The sequence below is a fragment of the Chelonia mydas genome, chromosome 2 (genome assembly GCF_015237465.2).
Source record: "Chelonia mydas isolate rCheMyd1 chromosome 2, rCheMyd1.pri.v2, whole genome shotgun sequence".
Classification (NCBI taxonomy): Eukaryota; Metazoa; Chordata; order Testudines; family Cheloniidae; genus Chelonia; species Chelonia mydas.
Window position 1 is genome coordinate 211685657 of NC_057850.1, and position 27733 is coordinate 211713389.

General features: G+C 40.2%; 1 long non-coding RNA gene across 1 annotated transcript in view; it reads right to left on the minus strand.

Moving 5' to 3' along the window:
- LOC122464340 overlaps positions 1 to 19820 on the minus strand; it is a 32959-nt gene extending 13139 nt beyond the window's left edge. Inside the window, exon 1 of the long non-coding RNA XR_006288283.1 lies at positions 19700 to 19820. This is a non-coding gene — a long non-coding RNA (uncharacterized LOC122464340). The remainder of the gene's footprint in view (positions 1 to 19699) is intronic.
- Between the last annotated feature and the right edge of the window lie 7913 nt (positions 19821 to 27733).

The following is a 27733-nucleotide window of genomic DNA, read 5'->3' on the forward strand; positions in this document are numbered from 1 at the left end:
CTTTTCACTACCTATCATATTTTGTCAAATTTCTGCCAGAAGCCTTTAGACCTCATTTTGTATTGAGGATAAAGGGTAGGCCTGGCTTGACATGAGTCATTAGACACAGCTGAGGGCTCATTTCTTGGGAGACAGAATTAGGGAGGTAAATGGATCAGCAAGCTGGCAACAGAATATCTGTGCTAACTAAGATAGGTAAATGGGTCAGTAAAGTAAGAGACAGAATGTCTGTACTAGCTAAAGTCAGGGGGAACACCCAGGGAACCAACAGACAAGATCAGCCTGGAATGTAAAATGAGGTTAAGATAAAGTTGTACGTGAACAGTGAATGGACAGAGCTGGCTGGGTACTGGTTCCTACAAAGTAACCAAGCCAATTCCCAAAAGTGTAATGCAATGTATAGCCAATGCAATGTAATGTGTAAACATATGTGAAGGAAGAAGTTTTCTGTGTAACTTTGGATGTGTGGTATGCCTTATACCCTCCTCCTATGCTTGAGTCTGATCAACTTATCATAACTTTGCTGTATGCCAAAGAAAGGAACCTGAGTGATGAGACTGGAGCCAAAATGAATTTTTGGGGAACTGAGAGGAAGTGGTCTCAGGGCAATTAGGAGATAAACCCCATTAGTGTTCAAGTCTACAAAGAAAAATGCTCTAAAAGTAAAAAAAGAAAGGGGGCTCTTTTGCCAACTTGCCACACATGGGATGAAGTTCACAGGCAAAGTAAATGACATGTTCACCACACAACAGTAAATTGGATGGCCCCATGTCTCCACTGTGTGGGGATACAGCATCAGCTAGAACAGTGTTTCTTCAACCAGGGGCAGTGTATGTTGAATAGTGATACAGTATCTGTGGCTTCTTAATACATACAAATATGAAACTCTACTAATAGTATATTGAGAGAAATGGATGTTGTTTTGAAAAAAAACTATAGTCAGGGAGAGATTAAAATGTAAGGAAGCCTACTTAGCAGAAATTGGCATAACAAGCTTGCATTGGATCGGAGTTCAGTGTACCAGGTGTTACATTCACTGCAGAAATGAAAAGCAGAGTACAACTCTGTATTTAATTCAAGCACAGGGAGAGGAAAAGGTTGAAGGGTAAAGCTACTTGTAGCTGAAGATGCCATTCCTAAATTTCTACGGGCTCATTCTGTGCTTTGTGCTTTCCAAGAACCCAGCAAAAAAAGTGTTAGCAGAAATTCAAAAACATGGAATAATTTCAGCCATGGAGTTCAACAAATGGGCTGCAGAAATAGTGTATGATCCAAAAATGAAAAAAAGTGGAAATCCCTTTTTAAATCCCCTAACCAAAAAGCTTAATTACTAAACTGGCAGAAGAGGTGAAGTTTACCACAACTGACCTTTCCAAAGAAGAGCCAGGTTAAATAATTTCCTTTCTGTGAACACACACAAGGGCTGTTCAGGAAAGGTTAAGTGAGATAAGATATAGATAGTGCAGCGGCAGTGTTTCAAGGAATCGTGGGGTAGGTGATTAAGGGGCTAAATTGTGTAATGTGTTATTTAGATGGCATATTTATGCCTGTGTAACAGGGCCAGTACCCCTCGTCATCCTTGGGTGGAGTATGGGTGTGGTAACCCCACAGTTAAGTCAATATGGTTGCGCTTAGCCACCGGGCTGAGTAATCCAATGGCCAGAGTCGACAGAACTCCCCTTGTCTTCCGGGAAGCATGGCCCGATGGGCCGAGTGAATAGGGCTCCCCTTGTTGGCTGGGAAGCGTGGCCCGATGGCCAGGGTCAATAGAAGGGTAGAGTGGCTTAGTGGCCAGAGTCAATATAACTGCCTTCAAATGCAGGGTAGTATGTCCTAGCAGCCAGCACCTGGAGATCGACACCGGGGGGTGGCGGCCCCAGTAGGGGGGGCCCAAGCCCGCCTGACTCCACTGGGCCCCACCCGGAGCCCTAACAGTGGCGGAGTGGTCTGCCACTTGGTCAGCGGGGATTCCCACCGAAACACGCGGATCTCTGAGGGTGGGAGGTACCACCCGTCACAGCCTGGGAGAGATCAAAGGGAACATGTAAGAAACTTGAAAAAAAAATTGCAAAAATAAGGTTTAATTGATAAAAGTGTGCCGTTTCTAGGTATTTGGGAGGATAGTAAATATGAAGCCATTCAGAATATAGCTGTAACCAAAAATGTTTCAGAGCTGAGATAATTTTTTTTGGTAATATTGAATATTATGGATTGTTTATTTGCACTGTATAAACCTTAATCATCCCAATGTTAAAAAAGTTATATGGGTGTGACTCCGTAAAGTTTGGTCTACTGGTCAGAGAATGAGACTAACAAAGAGAAGATTTGGGTTCTCATCCCATCTTTGCCATTAATTTGTTCTATTACCTTGAACATGCCACCTCACCTGTATGTGCCTATTTGATCTGTGTGGACTATAAATTCTTCAGTGCCGAGGCAGTTGCTCATTATGTATTTGTACAGTGCTTAGTGCAATGGAGCTCCAATCTCAGTTAACTCTGTTAAGCACCATGAGAATACAAATAAATAAAGAGAGAAACAACAAATAGTTCCAATTTAATACATAACTTCTCTCACTGTTAATGTGCAGTGGCTCTTTAGGAGGGATGGGAGCAGTAGTTGCACATATGCCTAACGCAATTGCTTCCTTAACATTATCAAAGGCTGAAAGTCCCTCTCAAAGACAGGGATATTAGGCATTATTTTGGGAGTAATTAAATTACACAAATACTTTTTTGTTGTTGTTGTTGAACCAGAAAAATTCATCTTGATCCCTGACCAAAAGTCCCTTAGAAAGATACAGGATTCACCTTTAGCACCTGCCAGGATGCATTCTGAATATGAAAGGTAAGTAGATTCAATCATAAATAACAGAGCTAGACCAACATCTCACATCGGATCAGTGGAGTGTGGCTGTCTTCCAGCAGTACAACTGAGAGCGTGACAAAGAAGTTTATGAACAGGGTAAGGAGAACTGCAATTATCTGCACACACAAAACAATAACATTATAGGGAGCCAGGGACTTCACATACCTGATTTTGGGAGTAGCAAGTATGGCATTCTTTAGAGAAATGCTGTATCTGTCCACACTGATGGCATTAGGCCTGTTTTTCAGAACATCCTATATAACTAGCATTTGTAAGAGTATCCACAATGGAAGAATGACTTTGGTTGATACAATGGGGGAGGATAAAATGCATAGTACTTACTAAAGAAGTATACTGCCTTTACCACCATCTTTACTTCTTCATCTCTGCACCTCTAAAAATTGTAGTATTAATGGTTTTGGTGTTTGGGTGCAGTCTGTAGTTCCCTGAAAAATTATTTTAGCCTGTGCCAATTTGGTGACCAATACATATAACTTTTCATAACGTCACTTATGGCTTAAGCAGTAATAGCTTAAGTAAGAGTGGTATGGTGTTTTTTCCCCCTACAGGAGCTAATCTGAATAATCTTTTTAGACAATTCTAGTGCTGACATACAATAAGTTCCTGAAAAGTAGCAACATACTGGTCAGTATACTCACCCACTTCCTGTGCTCATTGGTAAAATTTGTGTTATTACAGTTACTTTAGGCACAGAAGAGTTATTTTAAAGTTGAAATTGTAGTAGCATGCCAGTGGCACCTAACTACCACGGTCTTGATAGGTGGATTAGACTGACTAAACAGACAGTACCACTGTATCAGCAAAAGTTGCTTCTTGGCATTGGAGAGGTCATTTCCCATTAATATCATATAATAATTGAAGAATTCAAATGTCAGTGGTACACACCCTAAACTTCACAACTAATGAAACCAACCACACCTACAGATGTTGCCATCCTTATTCTGGAGTAGTGGATCTCAAATGTGCCAAGAAGTCGACAAAGGAAGGCAAAAGCCTTCTAGAGCAGCTTAATTATGTTTATTCAAATGGCTCTGATCCAACTTTTATTTTGTCTTCTCCCTTACTTTGTTTGCTAACACGTAGCTCTCTTGGAGAACAATAATGGATGGTGTTAAAAGTTTTATTAATGCTAAGATTACCTGTAGAGACTATGGGCAGATCCTCAACTGATATAAATTGTCATAGCTCCTTTGATTTCAATGGAAGACCTGCCCCTATAAGAAGGAGACAGGGTGTTTTCTCTGACACATTACTATTAGCTTAAAAAGCATAAGTCAGAATTGGATATTAGTAATAAGATTGTACTGTTATAGGTTTGACATTTGTATTTTGTATAATATGAAAATGTCAGTAAACAGAAAGTTTGAAGGAGCTGATTTGTCTTTTGAAATTAGACAAGCCAATAAAAAAAAATAGAGACAAGAGGTTAAAAGCTATTCAAATGATTTTTAAAAATGTGCCCTTTGCAGCAGTTCATTTTGAATGGAAATGGTTAATTAAAAAATTCATTTTTCACAAAAAAATTTCATATTTTGATTCATCATTAAACATTTTTCCTGAGTGCAATAGTTTTACAGTTTCCCAAAGGGACATTTCACTTAATTTCATTTTGGATTAGCTGGTGCGCTGAGTTTGAATTTAAAGTTTAAAGGAACCATTTGATTTTAATAACTTTTCTGTGTAGTGTTCCATTGAGTTTGAATTTTAGCACATAGAACTACTTTTCCATAAGGTGATTTTTAGTAAATCCCTGTGTGTAAAAGTAAGATAAACACACATCACTGAGTTTGTTATTGCAATTAAATTATTGGATTTGTACATTTGAATATGTTTTGAGCATTGAAAAGCATGAAGAGACTGGTCATAGACACTGGTCATAGACACTTTTCTAACACTCCAAAACTTGAAATAAGACTGTGTTTATTCTTAGATCTCAGAGAATATTAAAATGCCATGCTTTTCTAAATATACACAGTAAATTCAGGAAAGCAACATTTCTTCAAAGGCACCTCAAAAGCAAACTCTTCAACAATATCCATTTCTTTAGATTCTGCACTCTTCGATCAAAATGAGGATTTATTTCCCAAATAAAAAGTCAAAGCTTTTAATTACCCTTTCAGATCATCTTCTTCACACAAACTTTGCCCATCTTCCATTTTTCAGTTTAAGATTGTGAGGTTCGGCACTTCTTTAAAAACAGGAGTTTGGGTAATGCTGGCCATTGATCCCATGCCAGTTGCCCAATTTTTGTTTTTTTGCCTCATCTTTGTATTTTTTTATTTCCTTTAAAGTCCATACAAAATATATAGGTCTATGAAGTTCTCTTAGTCATTGGTATACAGTATCATGCTCCCAGAAATGCCCTGTTAGTTAAAAAAGGCTTGAATTTTCAACCAAACCAATAAAGTTAAAAAACAAGTCAAACAAACAAACAAACAAGAATGTGTATTGTTGTACATTATAAGAGAAGAAGTGAATATGCTATGCATTGAACATTCTTTCCTCAGTGCCTACAATTACTATTGTTAATGAGAGGTACTTTACCACATTAAGGATAGAATAAACTGAAAAATACATTGTAAAAAAAAAAAAAAGCACACTCTAATGACACTGACTCCTTGGTTATTTGGAATGGCTAATTGTCACAACTTTGTTTTCCATAAGGTTAGATTATGCATGTGGTCCTACATTTATGTTCAGTCCCATAATATTCTCACAGCTCTTTGCCCCAGCCCCTGTGAGTTCCGTAACACCTGTCAACTGTGTGGTTGTGGGCTCAGTTAACAATGCTACATGCTGTGGTTGTAACCAACCTGATGGGACTAGAGAAAGGAATCATAAACTTGAAAGGAATTTTGGAGGGCTTCATTTTGAAAAAAAATGACATCCACGTGTTCCAAGGAGAGTCCACCGAAGTCAATTGCCAACTAGAGTGTGACCATGAATTGCTGTTGTATGACCAGGCTCCTCTTCCCATCAGGATGTCACCGTAAGGACAGAAATGGAAGTAAGTCTTTCTGCACCTAGACTGAGCAACATGGCCAGGCAGATATGTGCCGCAAATAAGGTACCACCCCATTGATCCAATCTGGATGGATGCAGGCCAGCTGTGAAGAGTTCACAGATTCAGGTAAGGGCATAGAGTGAACATGGGACAACCTTCGCTTTTGCCATAGTTACAATTGCACCAACCATGAAGGCTCAAAGAAGGCAACAGAGAAGGAAGTTCCAAGAGTTAAGTTCAAGTTCATTGTATCTGCAAACACAGGTGCTGATCCTCCAGGAAGCTCTATGTGGCTTACGCAGAGTAACATGCAGGATTAAGGACTTCATAAGTAAATATGCACATGGGCCATGGGTTTCTCTTTTTAAAGCAGGCTTTGGCCATTTGAAATGATGTAAGTGCAGTGCAATATTGCACTGCCCCGGAGCAGACCAAGGATCCTCCATTGACTAAGAGAGTCCTTGCTTCCTCCTGTGATGCTGGTAGACCAGGTGCAAGCTCAATCCTAGGTCCCTAGGCCTCAAGAGAACACCATCAAATACATAGCTGGAAATTAGTCTGACTTGCCTGTGTGTTAGTATTGCTGAAATGGGTATTAGGCTTGTAACAATGTGTTTAGACTTTATGAAATGCTTGTAAGTTGCTGCACGCATTAATCTCAGTTATAATAACTGTAACCCACATTATAAATGTTTGTTCTGAAACTGTAAATCCAGTCACGAAAGAAACATCACAAAAGTGTGAAATACTGTCTTGCACCCATGAGGAGGGATTATCTCGGCCCATCAGAAAGTCCTATTGAGTCCAAATTAGCCCTTGTAAGCTATAAAAGAACAAGGACTTGGTTGATTGCTCCCAGCACACCCATGAAGAGGGGGATGTGCAGAACGATGTCCCATCAGCTTGGACTCTAGGGAGATGGGGATAAAAATCCCTCAGCAGAAGTAATTAGGGTCTTTTTGTGCTGTTTGGACTCTAATGGGCAGAAATTCCTAAACATAAGCAAGAGATCCCCAAGATTAATTTGGTTTAGTCCTAAAGGATTTATAGAGCTGGCATATTTGCATCAGCTCTATCACATATGAAACCTAAGACTGCAGCTCATTTGTGTGTGCATGTTTATCTATTTTAACCTTGTAAATAACTCTCATTTATTTTTCTTAGTAATAAAATCCTTAGTTAGTTTATCATAGAATTGGCTACACGTGTTATCTTTGATGTAAGATCTAAGGACCTGGGGTAAGTGACTAGTCCTTTGGGACTGGGAGTAACCTGCATATTTTGTGATCTTTGGTGTTAAGTGACCTCTATCAGAGTCAAGCTTTCCTGGATGGCAAGATAGATTGGAATACCCAAGAGGACTGTCTGTGACTCCATGTTAAGGCTGTATAGTGCCTGAGGAGTTTACATTTGTCACTTGGTTGGTGAAATCTAAGTACAGAACTCACAACCAATTTGTGTCCTGCTTCTTAACTGTCTGCCCTGAGGTTGGTATTCTCACTCGTGAGCCACTCCAGGCAGTGTGACACTCCCTTGTTCCAGGGGAAAGTATACTTTGCCAACCCTTTTCCTGGAGCAGGCTACTTCTCTCTCTGTTATGGCTCAGCTGTGGTGGCTGGCACATTGTGGGGACAGAACCAACCATGTGCCCATTCCCCAGCCCTGCTCATCCACTGCTCAACTCGTAAATGAAAGGGGAAGTTGCAACTCATAATGTGGGTAGCCAGTGCAAGGGTGACAGAAACACCTTAAACCTCCTTACTCTTGGGTGGGCACTTAAGCAGGCTCCTATTTGACTTATAAATTTGTCATGTGAAATATTAAGTGTGGTGCATTACTGAAATCACTACAATATACTGGGAGACCACCTCTCCGTGTAGAAATCACATCTTCAGGTTTGCTTAGAAAAAAAGCACACAGGGGCAAATATAGCCTACAGCTATGAAATCTAATGGATCAGTCAATGTACTGAATTATGTTCATTCTAGGGCTGTCAATTAATCACAGTTAACTCACGCAATTAACTCAAAAAATTAATCGTGATTAATTGCAGTTTTAATTACACTGTTAAAGAATAGAATACCAATTGATTATGCATTAAATATTTTGGATGTTTTTCTACATTTTCATATATATTGTATTCTGTGTTGTAATTGAAATCAAAGTGTATATTTTTATTGCAAATATTTGCACTGTAAAATGATAAAATAAATAGTATTTTTCAATTCACCTCATACAAGTACTGTAGTGCAATTTCTTTGTTGTGAAAGTGCAACTTACAAATGAAGATTTTTTTGTTACATAACTGCACTCAGAAAAACCCAGTGTGAAACATTAGAGCCTACAAGTCCACTTAGTCCTACTTCCTGTTCAGCCAATAACTAAGAGAAACAAGTCTGTTTACATTTACAGGAGAAAATGTTGCCCTCTTCTTATTTACAATGTCACCAGAAGGTGAGAACAGGCATTTGCATGGCACTTTTGTAGCCGGCATTGCAAGGTATTTACGTGCCAGATATGCTAAACATTCGTATGCCCCTTCATGCTTCCAGCACCATTCCAGAGAACATGCTTCCATGCTGATGACGCTTGTTACAAAAATAATACATTAATTAAATTTGTGACTGAACTCCTCGGTGGAGAATTGTATGTCCCCTGCTCTGTTTTACCCACATTCTGCCATATATTTCATGTTACAGCAGTCTCGGATGATGACCCAGCACATGTTGTTCATTTTAAGAACACTTTCACTGGAGATTTCACAAAACACAAAGAAGGTACCAATGTGAGATTTCTAAAGATAGCTACAGCACTCAACCCAAGGTTTAAGAAGTGCCTTCCAGAATTTGAGAGGGATGAGCTGTGGAGCATGTTTTCAGAAGTTTTAAAAGAGCAACACTCCTATGGGGAAACTATAGAACCTAAACCACTAGAAAGGAAAATCAGCCTTCTGCTGGTGGCATCTGACTCAGATAATGAAAATGAACACACATCGGTCCGCATTGCTTTGGATTGTTATCGATTAGAACCCATCATCAGCATGGATGCATGTCCCCTGGAATGGTGGTTGAAGCATGAAGGGACATATGAATCTTTAGTGCATCTGGCACATAAATATCTTGCAATTCTGGCTACAACAGTGCAACAAGAATGCCTGTTCTCACTTTCAGGTGACATTGTAAACAAGAAGTGGGCAGCATTATCTCCTGCAAATGTAAACAAACTTGTTTGTCTGAAAAAAGAAAAGGAGTACTTGTGGCACCTTAGAGACTAACAAATTTATCTGAGCATAAGCTTTCGTGAGCTACAGCTCACTTCATCGGACAAGAAGTAGGACTGAGTGGACTTGCAGTCTCTAACATTTTACATTGTTTTATTTTTGAATGAAGTTTTTTTGTACATAATTCTAAATGTGTAAGTTCAACTTTCATGATAAAGACATTGCACTACAGTACTTGTATTAGATGAATTGAAAAATACGATTTCTTTTGGTTTCTTACAGTGCAAATACTTGTAAGCAAAAATATAAAGTGAGCACTGTACACTTTGTATTCTGTGTTGTAATTGAACTTAATATATTTGAAAATGTAGAAAACATCCAAAAATATTTAAATAAATGGTATTTTATTATTGTTTAACAGTGCTATTAATCGTGCGATTAATCATGATTAATTTTTTTAATTGCTTGACAGCCCTAGTTCATTCAAAACTCTGTAGGTGCAATTGTAAACAGAGTTCTATCCTTCACAAATGTACATTACTTTCAGCCACTACAAGACATAGTATGAATCAGTATAATACTGTCTTTTTTAATTATGGGCTCAGTATATTGGTTTACTGTCCTGTTGTGCTCGGTTCACTGACCTGAAGAAGAGATTTTAATAATGCAAATGTTACTGTATCAATACTGTACAATCAAAACCAAATACATGTTTGGCGCTTGGTTCTGTATTTAGGCAATGATATTATCAAAGACTGAAATTGTATCATGTGAGAAAATATTGTCAATTGATGCCATTTGTGGGTGGAGAGCGGAGGGCATCTGAAGGTGCGGAGAGCTGAAGGAGGAAGAGAAAATGTAAAGAGAATTAAAGGATTAAAGACAAATTTTCAGTTGTAACCAACCTTTTTGTTTAGTGCAAATCATTACTTACACTGGGATGTGCTGCAGTTTTCTCATTTCCCCAGATACCTATAAACTGTGCCTCTAGATTTGATCATTTCCCTTCAATTGACCCCTCCATCTCAATTGCTACTGATGACTCAGAGAGAGAAGTTTGGAAATGATCATGGAGCAGCAAGATTTGCCTTCCTATAAAATAATTGGGATTTTTCATCCTTCTCACAGAAATTAAAAATTCAGCGACCTCTTGGGGAATTCAAAGAGCCATGCCAATGTTAATGAAAATACAGTTCATATCACAGTTGGGAGAGTGGAAAGCAATGAATGCCATGAAAGTAACTGAAAGCTTCACCTTCAGTCTCTTTGTTCCAACTGAAACCTCTTCCTTCTCTACACAGCACTTCCCATATTGGTATTAGACTATAAGAATGTCTGTCATTTTAAAAAAGGGATCGTTATTTAATGTTAATGATATTCACTGAAATAAAGCTTTCTGCGGGACTTATGGCCTGTATGGGAGAGGGAGGTTTCAGAGATGGGACAGCTGGCTGTCTGATCCTAACCGCTTTGATTGCTAGGAGATGATGAATCTTCCCTCCAAATGGGGGTCAAAGAAGGCACTGCTTGTCTTTGATGCTTTTCCCTTACCACTCTGTAATTCATACACAGGAGTTGGGGAGCGAAGTCAAAGGCTCTACCCCTGGCCAAGGGAGGAATTTGGCAGTCATGTAGCTACTTTACATCTGGCCTAAGGGCAGAGTGTCCCCCTCAGGAAATGCCATGGGCTTTGAGTCATGGAGCAGGCTTTGGCCCATAATTTTTCTTCACATAATATTTCCATTTCCAGTTCTAGTTTATTTCAGTTTTATCTAAAACTCTAGGCACTTCCAGATTTTTAAAAATAAAAACAGAAAACATGTGTAGGATAATAAAACCAGACCCATATAATAATAGCTCCCACATATCCCATCCCATTAATCTGCTCAAGAGAAAAGATGAAACTAGGAAGCATAGTGATGTGACTTTGACAAACAAATAATAGTGCTCCTTTGAACCTTAGAAAAGTCTTGTTTTATCTGAACTCGTTCACACCTCCCATGTGTTCATCAATGACACTCTACATACTCGCACACCTAGTTTACTTATGATAATGATGAATTTACTATACATTTAAATTCCATCTCTTATTCCAAAGAATCCCAAAGAGCTATACAGACATTATAAACCATACATATAATAAGCACTGCAACTTCTGCTGAAATGTACACACCACTGGGGTGGAACAAATCAACTCATTAAATGTGCACAGAAGCACTGCTCCTCATTTTAGGAAAATAAGTGAATGTCATATCCAATTGAAATTGCTCACAAAATTGTCCTAGGCAGAATAATTACCCCAATTAGAATTTGGCCAGAACACCAGAGTTCTCCCAGGCACCTGGACATTATAGAGATGCCAGCCTTGATCTCAGACTTTAAGGAAAATTAATGCAAAATTTTAGGGAGGTTGCTTGGACCTATCTCCTCCCTCCTTCCCCAAGGAACCCAGGATCGCTCTCTCCCTTTCCCTGTCTATAGACAAGGAGGGAGACTGCCTCCACCCCGCATTGTGCCCTTCACCCCCACTCCCACCAGGGAGAATTGGAGGATGGGCCCTAGGAAAGTTGCACTCCTATGGCCCTTAATTATCTCAGCCAGTCCTGGACCTCAACCTCCTTCCTGGGATGATCCTCCTCTTCTCCCTCCTCTGTTGTGTTCCCTCTCGCCACCTCCTCCCTTTGCTCTGGCTGTTCCTCTCTTGCAGGCTATGCAGTGAGTGTCTGACAGGAGGTAAGTCATTGTGATTGGGGTGCTGAATTCACCGCCCAAGCCACAGGCTGTACATCATTCACTAACTGCCCCACGTGGACCATGCTGGAGCACACTAGGGGCCCAGAGCATATAAACATAGGTCCTTTGGTGTGCACACAGGACAGTTAGAGAGCAACACACAGCCTGGGGCTTGGACAATGAATCCAGCAGCTCACCACTGCATTCAAATTGCCATGGCTTGCCTCCTACCAGACCCTCACTGTGCTGTCTGCACATGTGTCACAGGGACTATGTGTTGGACCTGAGTGGTGATGCGTGACACATGCAGACACATAGATACATACACACCAACCACTAATTTAGGTTTAAATGTACTAATTTTGCAAGCACCCGCACACACAGAAACACACACATAAAATGTATAGATGTGTGTGTATGCACTTGCAAAATTATTAGATTTAAACCTGAATTAGTAATTACATGTAAAAATCAGGAGGACTGTGGAAAATCAGGGAGGGTTAGCATATCTGAGATTAAAATGATAGGAAGCTTTGGAAAAGAAACAGCACACAAACAAAGATAAATCTAATTATGCTTTAATTTAAAGTATGTTTATTCTGGCTCTCCTCTTTCAACATAAAATGAAAGGTCAACAAAAATTGTTTGACTTTTCCCCTGCCTAGGCCCTCTGCCAAGTGGTTCCCTGCTCTAGAATCTCACCTGATTCACACATCAGCAAACTGATTTCAAAATGAATACCCTTGGCCAAATTCATGGTTGGGGTCACTCCATTAGCTTTAGCTGTCTCCCCACCACAGGACCATGAGCTGCACTTGAACTTCTCCGATTCCCATATTTAATATAAGAATAGAACTAGATTGGAAATATGCTTTTGTTTTGTATGTTCTCTTTGTATGTTAGCGTTTGTGTTCTTCAGCACTACCGTTATTCAGTATTTTGTATGAAGTATGAAGTCTTTTCAACAACATTGAAAGTGCTTGAGCTGCAGCATATTGTTCAGTGAAATACACTGGACCTTTTTGTCTTTGAGTGGTACCCAAGGGACCCAAAATGCCAAACAGGAGAGGATATTCTTTTCCGGATAGCATCTGGCATCTTGGCTGACTCCCCAGATGCTATTGGCAGATTTGCTTTCAGAACTGTCATGTAGTTAAGTTCCTGATAGGCTGCTGTGCCCTTGTAGATGCGATCTTTTCACTCACCCTTCTTTCTAATGTATTTTAGCACTGGTTATGTATTTTTTTAATCTAGCTCCACTATATAAAACAGTACAAGAGAGAACAATTCAAGCTTCTCTGTTATTTGTACTGAGAAGAAGATTTCAATACTTAAAATGCCCTTGGCCACATATTAAAGCGGTAGGGCAGTTAATGGAGAAGGGGAATTGCTCTCTTTAATTGCAAGGTGTCTTGTCCAGCAGGCTGGAAGGAAAAGGGTTGTTGCTCTTTCAAGGCTCCCTCTCCCCAGAGAGTTGTCTGCTCCACATAAGTAGCAGGAAACAGGCAGCCAGATTAGGTTGGTGGGGGGACTTGCTGTTCCTGCAGAGGTGACTGGAAGAAAAAGGGGGGGGGGGTATTTATATCCAAGGTTGAGCCAGGAATGCTCTCTTTTTACCCAGAGTCAAGCACCACAATATCTGGCACCTCAAGGTAAAAATCACAGATTGGAAATGAACTGATTTACATTACCTCACAGATCTGAGGAATTTACATGAAGAAACATCATTTGGGAGATTGAGAGAAGCCAAGATCATCCAGGAGTCAGATCAAAATTATACCGCAAAATCCTATGGACTTGACTTTGTCATTTAGTCACCGCTCTGCACTGAGGACAAAGCACCTCCAGAGGAAGCTCATCAGAAGCAGAGCTGGTTAGAGAAACTTTGGCAGACCAATACTCTGTTGGAATATGCAGGCCCACTGAAATAGAAATGCTTTGCAAAACTGGATTAATTTTGTTGGAATTTCATTGAGAGAAAAATGAGAAAAGAGTTCTGACAATGTTGAAACATTCCATTTTGACTTTTTTTGAACAAAATGGTTCAGTTTTTCATTTTGAAATGACTTTTTGTTTCAAAAATATTATTTTTGAATTATATTTTATATTTCTATATATTGCTATAGGTGAACCCCTTCTAAATATTAATTGGCTCTGTGATGGGGTATACTTACCCCGCACTGGATATGAAGGGATTAAACCTGCACTCTTGGCAGCAGAACCCATGCCCCCTTGTCCCTGCTGGCCATGCTCCAACAGAGTACTGGTATAAAAGGGAGCAGATCAGCTCAGTTGGGGCTGACCGTTGAGAAGGGAGGATGCACAATGCAGGCCCCAGTCTAGGTACTGCTGAAGTCCCAAACTGCAGAAGTCAGAGGTGCTGAGACACAGGCGGACAGTCAGATTCCTCAAAAAAGTTGCAGTTGCCGGGAGTAGCACAAGCCAAGGAACCTAGAGACCCCAGAGACATCCGGACAACTGCACTGGGAGACATGGTAGAAAGTGGCCTAGGAGAACTAGACAGTGGACTGGTTATAGAACTGGACATTAAGTCAACATGTCGGATCTCTGCTAACTCAATGGCAAGCACACTCACCACTGCCAGGGCCCTGGGCTAGGACCCGATTGAGTAGGGAGGGCCTGGGTTCCCCTACTCTGACTGCCACCACCTCCAGGTGTCAGCCCACTTCTTTGACTTGCCACAAGGCTTCACAGTCCTGAGGAGAAGGGTAGCCTTATTGACTCTGGTCACTAGGCCGCACAGCCCTGTGGAGAGGAGCTGTCTTACTGATTCTAGTCCTTGGGCCACACCACCCTGCAGAAAAGGGCAATCGTATTGATCTTGGCCACTAGGCCACACAGCCCTGTGGAGAGGGGCAGCCTTATAGACTGACCATTATACCCTACTGCCCTAAAGATAAGGATAGCCAGATAGACTTAGCTGCAGGACTACAACACCCTTACCCCACCCCAAAGGGGAACAGGGTAAACTCGCCTTGCAACAGGCTCATACTGTCCGTGACGATCCTGTGTTTCACTCAGGCCCTAACAGTGAATAATCCAATTACAGAATATCTATCCTGAAGCAAGTAAGTAAAATAGAGTAAGTTATGGATGAAAATTCAATCTTAGTATTATACTTTTGGGTTTATTGTGGATTTAAAGTATTTCTTTTATAAAAGACACTTGGCAAGTTGACAGGGATTTACTGTGACTCTACTTTGTTTATGTTTATGGCAACATTTTTTTAAAAAAATTAAACAAAATACTAACTTTGATGTGGTCCAGCAGGTGGTTCCTTTTTACTAAAATTTAGCACATAAAGTATAATAGATACTTAAATTGCATCATCATCATCGTCATTTTTTGCTCACAATGAGAGAGGTACTGGAGGTCACTCCTTCCATAAGGCTGGAATTTCCTTCCTGAAGCAAATCTTATTAAGGGGCATAATTCCTTCCCTGTTTTCTCCCTAAAAATCCTCAAAACCTGGCCAATTTACTCTATCTGAGCACCAAAGAGAGGTTTTCCCCCAACAGCTAATTTTTGTTGTTGCAATGGTTGCCATTAAAAACTCAGTATCCACCAAATACTATCCCAGAGGTATTTGAGGTACCACAATAGTTCTCTTGATTTAGAGTAAGCAATTTGTGGTATTCAGATAATGTGATGAAGCAGAGAAACCATGCACCAGCACAGAAGGGGTTAAAGATAGCCTTTGGGCTCAGCTAGCCACACAGCAGGTTATCGAAGGTAGAGAACAGGAGAGAGCCTGGTTCAGTTTGGGGCTGACTAGTGAAGAGGTACGAGCGAGCTGCCTCTCTACCTGAGGGGAAGAACAGAAAGCTGTCCAAGGTCCATGATGGGGCACTACTAGAGTCAAGCCACTTGGAATATATGCGCCATGCCCCAAACTGAAGGGACAGCAGAAGGAAGTAGCTCAGGGTAGTGGACATAGAGTTCCTGCTGGGAAGTCCCCTAGTCAGGGGTTGACTTACGCAGGGCCCTGGGCTGGGACTCAGTGGAGTGTGTGGGCCTGGGTCCCCTTGCCCCCTTGCATTAAAGACTGAGGAACCAGGGAAGCAGGTGACTAGAAGTCAAGCACTCAACCACTAGGCCACCTGGCCCTCCAAGGCCCCTGTTACAGGAAACTTTTGGCAAACATAGACTTGTTAAGGGAGAACAAGGTTCTGGTTTACGTATGCATGTTGTCTGCAGCTGAGACATATAGCTTGGAAAGTTTGACCCAATATATTGAGAGGCTTAAGGTTAATATTACACTTGATGCTGATTATATATTAATAGAATTTTACCTCCTAGGAAATAAACTGTATACACAGCCTCTTTTAGCAACAATGTAGAAGTTTCATAACATAGACAATATGAATTAAATAGCAATAATCTCAAGGGTGACTTCGATATAGATTTTCCTAGATGCATTCAAAGTGGAAAATACATAAACCTGTAGAGTTGAATCAGGGATACATTTAGCCAATACGTTCAGCTAAGCCACCTGCCTTCTGTTTCAAATTCACTAATCACTAATGACACCTTTCAGCCCACAGTGAATTTTTACAGACAAGTTATTAAAACACTTAAATTAGGAGTTTAAATTGGAAAGCTATCAGATCTTAACTATACTAGTGCCAGTGGATGGTGCTATATTTTACATGAGAAAACATCTGAGACAAGACGATATATGGTAGCACTTACAGAATATCACCACATAAAATAAAGTGAAAATCCTTTTGAAGATAGAAGACATTAAAACAAACAAACATACTACTGAATACTAAAATCTCTTCTTGGGGGTTACAGGAGTATTGCAAGCTGAACATTGATAGCAAACTGCAGAAGATTGCCAAGATTAAGCAGCCTGAGGGCCAGAAAAGTATAGTTATAACCCTACCTAGCTCAGCTGTACAAGATTTGTATCAGTGACATCCACAAAATGTATTGTAGGAAAACACTGAAAATAACAGAGAACATTAGTTTAAAAAGTAGGGGGAATAAATACATTGTTTCCAGTGTGTTATATTAATTTGTTAGTGGATCATGTGCCCAATATCTTGCTTGTTTTTGTTCTGTTCTTTGTTCGGTTAAGCTTCACGTGCACGCAATTGCAGAAGGAAACCTGCTATCTGGAGATGTCTCATTAGATACATGGGGAAATAAATGTATCCTTACAGGAAAGACTTGGTGGTTGCCTACCATAGCAATTTGGGAGGATTATTCTTCAACATTGCAGATTAGAGCTGAGTGAATTATTGATTTTTTTGGTTCACTGGCAAGACTGGGAAAATGCTACCTCCCAAATTGTTTTGTTTCAAACAGAAACTGATTTTTTTTTATTGCCTCTCTCCTACCCCCCAAAAAAAAGAAAGAAAAGAATTTATTGCAGGTTGAGTCAAATCAACATTTTCTAAACAAAATGTCAATTTGAATGGACATTTTTAAAGTAAAATGTTGATTCAAAAAAAAAAACATTTTGAAACAGTTTGCTTTGAAACAAAATGTCAAAATGGTTTATTTTGACAATGTTGAAATTAACTGTTTTGACTTTTTTAGAAATTATTTTCCTCATTTGTATTTGGCTAAAACAATCCACCAAATTTGACTTCTATTCACAAATAGTTTCAGTTACCCTGAAACTTCATTTTTTGGTGAATTAATTATTCACCAAAACAATTTTATCCAACTCTAGAGCAGATTTCTCAGACCCACAGGAAGAAGTGGGAATGTTTATAAAACAGAAAATACAGTGTTCCTTAAGCCATGGAAATATCTGCTTTAATCTCTGACTACTTATATCTTTCTATGTAATACCTGAAATTTGAAGGACATGCTCATTGGGATTCACATAAAATAGTGCTTGTAGGAGTAATATTTGACCAACCAAAAGTATGCCTTATAATACTGGTCTTTCCTCATTGGGAATCCAGTCCAAGCCCCCCTGAAATCAAGACTCCCACTGACTGTGAGTTTTCCAGCATTATTAGGATAGAGTTTTGCAATAATTGAAAAGAAACTGCTCAACCATTCCTGCATTTTGACTTGCACATGGATAATTTAGATATATCAGGTGGCCCAAATACAGCCATTAGTGCACTGAAGAAGCATATCATAATGTTAATGCAAGCTATTGTTTAACCTACTGAAAAGAGCAAGGGCCTGATTCTTTCACACTGCTGCTAGGGTGACCAGATGTCCAGATTTTATAGGAACAGTCCCAATTTTGGGGTCTTTTTCTTATATAGGCTCCTATTACAGCCTTCCCCCCACCACCACCTGTCCCAATTTTTCACACTTGCTCTCTGGTCACTCTGACGGCTGCACACTTGGCACAATTCCATTTAAATCAATGGAGTTACACAAGTGTAAAACTGGTGTGAGAAGAGAATCAGCGCCCAGCAATCTGATGTGCATTCATTATCATGTATGAGAGTAAAACGCCATTTTCACATTGCTGGTTCTCCAGCTCACATAATGAGTTTTACGGCCACATGTTTCACAACTGGTCTCTCAAATTGTGCTTGCATTTTTTCTGACTTCTGAGTGCAACTGATATTTGCTAATCCAGATCGGGTATTTAAGACACACAAGTATCTGATCTGCAAGTGCACATGAAGTTTTCACTACCAAATATAAGATTCCTTGTGTGATAACCTATGATGGTTATAGAAATATGTACCCTTAATTTTGGAAGCATGGTTGATATCCCTTTGAAAATTTGTCTCTTTGGGGAAACATTGTTCTTTGATTAGCCCATATTAGAAATCAAGCTCAGAGTCACCAGTGTAAAAATGTAAATTTCCTCTGTTAATTACATATATCCCATATTAATTTCTATCGGAGCTAGAAAATCTTTGCTAAAATTCTTTTTAAATGTTTTTTTTTTAAATAATTATTTATTATTGTCATCCTTATCCAGACACTTTCCAGGCCTGTGGATAGATAAACATCACTTATGTTGTTCCAGGAGATTACACACTGTACAGAACAGAGTAGGACTAAAGACTAATGCACCCTTTCTATTGATCCCAAATACACCCATGACTACGTCATGTACAGTTTCCATTTATATTAATTAGAACTGAAAAAAGACTAAAAATAAAGTTATGAAAATTTGTGCTCACTAATTTCAAATAAGCACCTTTGTGCTTTCTCCCCTGCTGCTCCTTACTCTTGGGCGGTGCTCCATATAAACATCCACAAAACTTACTCAGTATAATTCAGTATTTAAGCGGTAGACTTACACTAGCATTAACATGGTTGTGAAGAAGAGTATGAGAGAATAGGCAACACCTTCTACAACCCCATGTGGCTGCATTAAGACTACCAGATAACAGCTCTAGGTCCACTGGGCTGCTGTTTTTTCTCCCCATGAAATAAGGGGGTGGGAGGCAATGGAGCATGAGGGGGAATGGGTGGAGCTGTCTAGGCACAGGACAAGAAGTAAGCAGCACCCCTTTTCAGGGCTGCAGTGCATTATTTTCCCTCCAAAGCAAGAGACTTGGTGGGGAATTGTGACTCTCTGACTCAGTGTCAGAACACAGTGCATGTCTAAACACATTTTCTGTACCACTTTAACTATGAGTTCACAAACTGATATAGTTAAAGCAGTACAACCCTCCAGGTATATGCACAGTTATAGTGCTATATGGGCACCTGAGGGGACACAGTCCCTCTCCTCTCTACCTATAGTGTACACTGTAGATTGGGTATATGGAGGGTACGCTGGCCCTTTAAGACCCCATTCGCTTGGTTTTCCGGCTTATGCCAGCTGCTCTTTAACTCACTGTCGTAAAAATGGCCTTACAACATGGGCCTTGAAAACCCCACTTCTTTTTCACCTTGTGGGTTGGAGGAACTGAAATCTTCTCAGCTGCTCCCAGCAATCTCACCGTACTCCTTCTGGGATTGCTGGGTCTGTGCCTTAGGCAGCTCCTGGTCAACCACTGCTGAGACCCTTCTTCAAGGTTCTCATGGCCTCTCTGGAAACTTTCCTTCTACCCAAGTGGTAGCCTTTTATCACAGCAGTTGCTAGTCAGTTAATTAGCTGCAGGTGGGGAGGTAGCCACTCTACCCATTAACATTTTTGTGGCCACTGCCACATAGGATATAGTCACCCGATCACAATGTGCTTATACTCATAAGGCTTGTTCCCATAAGGAAATGGGAATAAGTGATACCGATATGAGGTACCTTTATGCCAATATAACTGCATCCACATTAGGGGTTGTACTGATTTAGTGTGAGCCAGGCCTGGGAGTCACAATTCCCACCTGTGTTCTTCTGGAGGCAGCGCTGCTGAATGCTGCCCTACATTCAGGGCTGAGCCTAAAGGCTTAATCTAGCCCTAAATGAATGTGTTGTGACTGACAAGTGCCTTTTGTATTCACTTTCTGAGAGAATTCTAGTAAATGAGATTACTAGCGGGCATGTTTGCAGGAACAGGGAATTTTAAATGAATAGTGGAGAACATTAACATAAAACAAATAATTATATTGGTAATATGTGTATTTGCATCAAAAACCTAATTGTTAAAGTTAAACTCATCCAGTCTGAGAGCAGAAAAATGGCCTATGCCCTCTGTGCCCAATACAACTCAAATTTCAGAATTGAATTCCCACAAAGAACTGTTTGTGTGAAAGCTCCAGACCAAGAAATAAATGATTCAGTGAATAATTCTGAATAAAGATTATATTTGAGAAATCAAATCAGCTATTTTCAGACGATTCATAAATAGAAGAACAGGCCAAATTCACTTGCATTATTTGCTATGAATTATTTGTCCTATTTGAACTAACAGGTAAATGCATGGTCTTCTTAATAAACCAATGAACATAAAGGCTACTTTAACTACACAGAAAACAGGTCAATACCTAGAGGTGATTGAGTTCTTTAGGAGAACATTTCACCTGCTCAGGGCTGATTTTGTTAGTCACAGGATGTGAAGGAGAACCAACTTTTGCAATATAAAAATGAGTACAGCAATAACTGTGACATAGATGCTGTGCTGATATGACATGAAATGCAAGATTTTTAACCAAAAATGTTTTATCCTGGCATTAAATATGTTATTTAACAGAGATCATTATCTTTATTGATTATTGGATCAATATTTTCAGAGGAATCCATTATGTTTTTAGAACCTAACTGCATAATTCTATCAGTTGGCCCAGCAGGAGAACTCTATTGATTTCAAACAAGAATGAAGCTAGCACTTAATCATCAATATGTGAGATCCAGAGTATCTCTCAACTAGCAGGCTTTCAATTTTACTAAACTGTAAAATGTTTCAGAAAGAAAAAGGTGAAAGTTGAAGCTTTAATCACTAGTGGTACTGAAATAGTTCAAAACTATCATATTTGTTTTAATGCTAATTAAGTAGCACAAGTTGAGGTGCTGAGGATTTCCTGGGGATTAATATCTGCCTGGGAAGAGTTGATACATCAAGGCTATGCATTGGGCCATTAGCCCCAGCCGATCATTGATCTCTAGTATATGCCCAGTATAGAGGTAATTTTTACTTTCACAAGTATACACTGAAAAGGGAGAATAAACCCAGAGTGGATAGTTTTATCTCATAGCTGAAACTGCAATTGTTACATACAGGATATTTTTAGACTTAATGCCCTGCTTATCAGGAAGCATCACACAGCATTCAGTATAACCTATAATTAGCTTTTACAGTGAAAAATATACTATGCAATATGCTGGTATGATGTATGGTATAAAAGGGTATTTCTCACCTTTTCTTCAGTCCACCAGCCCACACAAGTTTAAAAAGGAATTGCCATTCAAACTCTTTGTTACCCTCAATTTAAGGACCTGATCAAACAACCCATACTTACTTGAGGGTGGTTTACCCACGTGAGTTATACCTTTGACCCCAAGGATTAAGAGTTGCAGGATGGAGCCCTAAATATTCACAATATTGTTTTCATTCTACACTTCACTGTGGTCATTCTCTGTCAGTATTCAGTGTGTGCTATTTTCGGTTTGAGCTATGCTTCTTATTTACATTTGTTCAGATAAATCACATAGCACCAGACTCTGAGCCCTGGTCTACACTAGGACTTTAGGTCCAATTTAGCAGCATTAAATTGATGTAAACCTGCACCCGTCCACACGATGAAGCCCTTTATTTTGACTTAAAGGGCTCTTAAAATCGATTTCCTTACTCCACCCCTGACAAGTGGATTAGCGCTTAAATCGGCCTTGCCAGGTCGAATCTGGAGTACTGTGGACACAATTCGACGGTATTGGCCTCCGGGAGCTATCCCAGAGTGCTCCATTGTGACTGCTCTGGACAGCACTCTCAACTCAGATGCACGATTGTCTGCCGTTGCTCTGACGCAGGGAGGGGCGACTGACGACATGGCTTACAGGGTTGGCTTACAGGGAGTTAAAATCAGCAAAGGGGGTGGCTTTACAGCAAGGAGTATTTCAGGCAGGACTTCACGGAGGGTTCCAATAAGAAATGGTGCACCTAAGTTATTGTTCTTATTGGAAACAAGCAGGTTGGTCTGGCCTCTGATTGATACATGGCTAGATTTACCTCGCTGCACCTTCTCTGTGAGTGACTGCAGTGTGACCTAGAGGAATGAGTCCCCTAGATGGGGTGGGGGGGTTTCAAATGAGTACAAAACAAATCTGGTCTATTTCTTGTTTTGATACACTCCATCTATCTTTTACATCTTTGGCTGGCAGCAGACGGTGCAGAAGGACTGCATGCCATCCACATCTCTTGCCTGCCCAGCAGAAGATGGTACAAGAGGACTGCTAGCAATCCGTATCGCCTGCCTGCTCACCATAAGATGGTTCAATAGGACTGACTGCAGGACTAAAGAGAATGACCTGATCAAGTCACTCCAAATTTAGTCCCTGCGCCCATGTCTGCCCAGGTGCTCCTGATCGACCGCGCAGAGGCGACCAGGAGCACCTCGGACATGACGATGATGGCTACCAGTCCTACTGTACTGTCTGCTGCCAGAAGGCAATGGGTTGCTGCTGCTGTGTAGCAATGCAGTACCACGTCTGCCAGCATCCAGGAGACATACGGTGACGGTGAGCTGAGCGGGCTCCATGCTTGCCGTGGTATGGCGTCTGCACGGGTAACCCAGGAAAAAAGGTGCAAAACGATTGTCTGCCCTTTCTTTCACGGAGGGAGGGAGGGAAGGGGGGCCTGACGACATGTACCGAGAACCACCCGCGACAATGTTTTAGCTCCATCAGGCATTGGGATCTCAACCCAGAATTCCAATGGGCAGCGGAGACTGCGGGAACTGTGGGATAGCTACCCACAGTGCAACACTCCGGAAGTCGATGCTTGCCTCGGTACTGTGGAAGCGCTCCGCCGAGTTAATGCACTTAATGCACTTAGAGCATTTTCTGTGGGGACACACACACTCGAATATATAAAACCGATTTCTAAAAAACCGACTTCTATAAATTCGACCTAATTTCGTAGTGTAGACATACCCTTATATCCTTACTCCTTGAGCAGCCTTACTGACGACAGTGGGGCTATAGAAGGAATAAAGTATTATTCATTGTGAGTAAGCATATCAAAGTCAGCCTATAATATTGTGTTCATTTGCTGGCTGGTTGAGTGTGCAGGCAGTCCTAGTGTGAATGCAGATATATGCAAATTTAAAACACAGTCTCCACAAAAACTTGCCTTTGTGACTTTCAGACTCATTTTCTGTAAACTCATGTGCCAATAAACTTGATCACAAGAATGTTCATGGGGAGCAAAGGCAAAAGGGGCATGAAGAAAAGTCCAAACAGATTCTTCTAAATAGTTGAACAAGTGTTTCCACAGAAAGTTTTTATTTTCAGTATTCACCCAGGAGAGTTTTCAAAATAATTGCCCAAACTGACAAAAATAAGAAAATCTTGCAGCATATTGGAATCTAATATGTATTTCCTCTTTTTGTTCATGGCAAATCTGTCTGCACCTCAGACATCTGTGCAATCAAGGCACTTACCTTTCTTTAAACTCCTCTAATTTGGATTTCATGCTGCAAATTTGTTTAAAATGTTTAATAACGTATTCACTAATTGCTTGTTTAAACCCACTCTAGCTGGCAAGCATTCTGTTAAAACTGATAAAATATAGATCACTCTGAATATTTATGTGCGATTTGTGTGCGAGTGACATTTTTGATTAACGCAAACTTAATTTGTTAGTAGAATCAAATAAGAATTGTCTCAGTGTATTCTACTGGAATGATTAGCCAGGGTCATTAATCAAGAAGTCCCTTTTGTTCTTAATTTTATGCCAGATGAATGAGTAAAGACACAAAGGAAAATAATGTTTTGTCAGGCTCTGGCTTTCTTTATATGATGGATTCAATTTTCTAATAAGGAGCTTCCACATCTGTAATGTTTTTCATCACTGAGCTTCTGTGTGTGGCCATGTGATGGCTGATTGGTATTCAAGAAAAACAATTCCAGAATACACAGTTATACATTTGACTCTAGATGGAATTTTGGGCATCTGCATCATAAACGGACACACAAGGAGAGTAGATTCTGAATGCAATTAAAGAGCCTTATCCAAAGCTCATGGACGTCAGTGGGAGTATTTCTGTGGCATTCAATGGGTTTTGGATCATGCCCAAAATATCTTCAGGCCAAATTCCATCTTATTAACAGCAATGAGGTTTGCAGCTGTAACGGAGGACAGAACTTGGCCTTTATTGTTTTTCTTAGTTTGCTAGTTAACGTTTCTCCCATTGATATCAGCTCTTTGTTCAACAGTGACAGGGGGCATGCGAGCAATTTATGGAGATGAAGTAAAAGTTTCTGAAGTAAGTGAAGTGATACCAGGAGCCTGCAGGAATGGCACCTAAGATAGCAACATAAGATACCCTGATAGTAACATCATGACACACTTAGTGCCAGAAATAAGATGGTGATCCAAAAATATTTGAATTATTTTTAAAATATTTGAAAAAATAACTGTTATAATGTGATATTGTAAATAATTTGATAACAGAGGCTTTCAGCTCTGGGCTACTGAGTTACCATCTCATTACTGCTCAGTGTCCTCTGAAGTGGCCAAGTTCAGTTCCCAATGGGATGGAGGGTATTTACAGAGCAAAATTCACCATCACAATTGGGAGTAATACACTAGTTTCAAGTATTTTTAATGGACTGGTAATAGAAGAGAAACAGGTGTCATGGCTCCTCCAGACCTTTACCAAGATGGATTCGACAGGAAAACACAGGATGTTGTCCGGTCTCATCTGTAACCTGATCCAAAGTCCCTTCAGATCAATTTGGACATTTCCACTGATGTCAAGAACCTCTGGATCAGGGCCTTTAATTCTTTGGTATGGCAGTCACTTTAGCCACTCCTATGAAATAATGGATTAAATAACCAGTTGAGTGATGCCACCATCTGGCTGATTCTGATATCCCTTATGCCTATTTAAACTCCCTTGAAGTCAGTGTAACTACACAACAATTCTCAAAGCAATTTCTTCATGGGAGCCTCTGACTTCATAAAGAGTTCTTAGTACAGGCTGACAGTAGTATCCTCAAACAATGAAATGCTCAGAACCATTATAAGTTGTCATGCACTTAATCGATGTACAGTTACTAATTTACAACCAATCAGTTGTCAGAAATGTGAGTGGGCTTTATGTTTGCAAATTTGTACAATCACAAGTATAAAAAATAAAATCTCCACAGTTGTTAAAAATAGCTAACACAAGGCAAAGGAACTAGTGAACCACACTATTCATCCACATTTGAAAAATTCACAAACCATAAAGCATTTTTATAGAAAAATAAATATATATGTATACATCTATTATTATTCTTATTACACTGGTGCCTAGAAACGCCTACTATGATGGGTCCCATTGTGTAAATCTACTGCGCTGTACAAACACACAGCAAGAGATGGTAAACTCTTCAGGATATGGACTATCTAAGTAGATGAGCAAACAGAAATACAGAAAGTTAAAGTAACTTGCCCAAGGACATACACAAGAGGTCACTGGCAAACCTGGGACTAGAACCCATGTATCCTGGCTCCCAGTCCAGTGCATTGTCTACTATAATATGATGCCTCCCATTTATAACTTATGTGGGGGGAGGGGAGGAGAAGGCATTTTTATTCAAGTTATTTGATATTAACAAAAAAGGGGAATTTAGAAGCAAGGAAAAATATTGACAGAAGGAAGCAAGAGTTCCCAAAGCAACATACAGAGCAGGATATATTTGCTGAATAGCAAGATGCATGTGCTATAAAGCAGGACTGTGGACCGGCTGAATCTTTTGATTTTCTTCATCCACAGGGTCTCTATTACTGATCTTAAAAGTGCAGAATGTGTTCAAGACAGATCCCTCAGTCTCACTAAAATCAAGCTAATGGTAGAGAACTTACACACGTGATCTGGACTTATATCTCCTACCCAAACTGAGGTCCACTTTTATAAGGAGTCCCTATTCAACCTCCAAATCTCATTAATGGATCTGGTACATGTGAAATATAAACTTTCTTGGATTTATATATCTATCTATATATTTCAACTCTTTAGTTAGAGCATCAATTGTATGTGTACACAGTTTATGGGCTAGATTCTGATCTCCCTTATGCCTATGTAAACTACCTTGAAGTCAATGTAACTACGCCACTATAAAACACGTGCAAGGTCAATATCAGTCCCCACAAATCCCTACGTGTTCACACTTTGACCTTTTGATCTCTCCTGACTGATGCTTACTTCCAGTATCACAGACCAAAAGGATGCTACTGGATGGGGATGTTAAAAGTTTGCAAAAAAGTATGTTAATGAACTTATACAAAATGCTAGTAGTTAGTAAACATAGAATCATAGAATATTAGGGTTGGAAGAGACCTGAGGAGGTCATCTAGTCCAATCCCCTGCTCAAAGCAGGAACAAGACTAAATAACCCCAGTTTGCTCAGCCTCTCCTTGTAAGTCATGTGCCCCAGCCTCCTAATCATTTTGTTGCCCTCTGCTGGACTCTCTCCAATTTGTCCACATCCCGTCTGTAGTGGGAGGACCAAAACTGGACACAATACTCCAGGTGTGGCCTCACCAGTGCCAAACAGAGCGGAATAATCACTTCCCTCAATCTGCTGGCAATCCTCCTACTAATACAGCCCAATATGCCACTGGCCTTCTTGGCAACAAGGGCACGCTGCTGACTCATATCCAGCTTCTTGTCCACTGTAATCCCCAGGTCCTTTTCTGCAGAACTGTTGCTTAGCCAGTCAGTCCCCAGCCTGTAGCAGTGCATGGAATTCTTCCTTCCTAAATGCAGGATTCTGCACTTTTCCTTGTTGAACCTCATCAGATTTCTTTTGGTCCAATCCTCCAATTTGTCTAGGTCACTCTGTACCCTATCCCTAACCTCCCGCATATCTGCCTCTCCCCCCAGCTTAGTGTCATCTGCGAACTTGCTGAGGATGCAATCCATCCCATCATCCAGATCATTAATAAAGATGTTGAACAAAACCGGCCCCAGGACCGACCCCTGGGGCACTCTGCTTGATACCGGCTGCCAACTAGACATTGAGCTATTGATCACTACCTGTTGAGTCCGAAAATCTAGCCAGCTTTCTATCCACCTTATAGTCCATTCATTCAATCCATACTTCTTTAACTTGGTGGCAAGAATACCGTGGGAGACCGTATCAAAAGCTTTGCTAAAGTCAAGATATATTGTAACATATATGTGTATACAGCAGGTAAAATAAACAGTACATCATAGCAATCCATTTTCTATTTTTTAAAAAAAATCAGTGGGGGCACAGTCAAAATGGACTGCCCACAATTGAAACTGCCATCACCAGATAATGAATATAATTATCAATCCTTCAAAAGATGGACTTCAATA